Genomic DNA, 2,049 nt, shown 5'->3' with positions numbered 1-2,049 from the left:
TTATTACTGGACCTTTCGTAAGTGTCGAAGTTGCCATCTCGTCTCTACTTCTTCGAGATTAGGCGGGACACTTACTGAGTACACGTTGTTTTGTACTCATACTACACTTCTGTGCATTTTTGTTGCACAAGCACATGCACCTCTAGTGGCCTAGTGGCCGTAGCAGCATGGTTGACACGGAGACTAGGTGAACTGTATTTCCTCGAGGCGACCTGCAGCTAGTATAGTCTCTCTCAGGATTCTATTTATTTTCTGTCCAATTGTATTCCGGACAGCTGTTGTACTTATTCGATTTTCTTAGAAATTGCTCATGCACTTGTGACACCGGGTTCTGGGATTGTTATGAAGTATTTTGTATTAATTGCTTATCATTTAATTTGAATTGAAGCGATTATCTTTTTAATTGGTAAATTTGAAGGAAAATCATAGATTTCAAGAGTATTAAAACGAAAATTTAATTAAGTATTTTTGGTTGGCTTTCCTGACAGTGGTGTCCGGCGCCATCACGACCCTTAGTGGATTTTGGGTCGTGACAACATGGTATTAGAGCACTAGGATCCCGTAGGTCTCACGAGTCATGAGCAAGTCTAGTAGAGTCTCGCGGATCGGTACGGAGACGTCTGTACTTATCTTCGGGAGGCTACAGGATTGTTAGGAGTGCTTCCCTTCTTGATTCCTCATCGTGCGATTTGATTCCTTGAGGCTTATGCCCCTATTTTCTTCCTACTCAATCCTACGCGACGCGAACCGCCTGTTATAAATCGAGAATTGAAGAATTGTAATGATACTACCGATGTGGTGTGGGATGTTTCTCCCTGCAAAGTTGTCTGGGCTATTAACGCCGCCTTGTGAAAGGATATTCTGTCGTTTCGGCTCAGTAGCGGTGCTTCTAAGAGCTCTAAGGATAGGCACAAGTTGCCATGATGCTACGAACGATTGTTCCGCAGTATGGATATGTTGGTAGGATGTTTGCCTACGTGTCGGGGCAGTGAATGACTTTAAGGAAGGTTTACTCAGTGCACGATCTAGAGGTTCGGTATTTTATTCCCGGCAGGGGAAGGGCAATCGAACTAAGAATGGTCAGATGTGGGCTGATGGAGTAACGAGACTTGGTATTTGCAAGCATGGTGGAGTTTTCTCCTATGATGAAGTGTCGTTGTCCTAATTGAACGTACTCGGTTCGCCGGTGTTATGATCTTCTACAATTCGCCTTTGGGGTAAGATATTGTGAAATAGTATTGAAGATGCGGCTGTCAGATACCGCGGGGTACGGTAGTTTAGGATTGAATCAGTGTTTCTAATGTCGACGGTTCGAGGAAGATGATCTTCGGAAAGGTTTAAAGTTAGCCGCAATTGTGGGTCCAAGTGCCACAAAGATAGATTTTATTTAAGGCAACGACCGAGCAGCAAAGGATGAGGAAGGACATGTGGGGAGTGTCAGGCGGTGGTTAAAATTTCTAGAAGGCCAGGTATGAGAAGTAAAGGTCGAGTAGTCGACTAACGGGGTGAGTTCTACCAAAGTGGGAGAGTTTGGAGTGATTTGGGAATTTTAGTGATCGGTGATTTGGGCCTGCGGATTAATTTGAAGTATGGACTATTATGCGGCAGGAGATTTGATATGACGGAAAGGAGCTGCTTGAAATAAAGAAAGATACAACTGGACTTTGAATTGGAAGGATGTTTTCGCACTTAATTGATGTCCACAAGAGGTGTATGGACTTGTGCAGCTAGAGAGTGAGCTTGGACTCAGGATGGGTCATTAACGTCGTGCGGATTGCACCCCGTGTAGCAGCATTGGTAGATGTTGGTACGTAAATCCCACAGGTGGGTTATCTCCAGTGAGCAGATCGGCAGTTGCATGGTTGGCGAAGCTTCTGCGAAAATTCTATTGACTATACAACAAGGAGATCGGTCGTGTAAATGTGGTTGATGATTCAGAGTATAACAAGAGGGTTTTATAGAAAGATTCCGAGAATCTTGGCGGTTGATTGCGCAAGGTTATGTCAACAAGAGATAAAGGATCCCGGTGAATTCCAGAATTTGTGTTAT

This window comes from Nicotiana attenuata, chromosome 1 (genome assembly GCF_001879085.1).
Source record: "Nicotiana attenuata strain UT chromosome 1, NIATTr2, whole genome shotgun sequence".
Classification (NCBI taxonomy): domain Eukaryota; kingdom Viridiplantae; phylum Streptophyta; class Magnoliopsida; order Solanales; family Solanaceae; genus Nicotiana; species Nicotiana attenuata.
The sequence above is the reverse complement of the archived record's forward strand: the minus strand, read 5'-3'. Positions refer to the sequence as shown.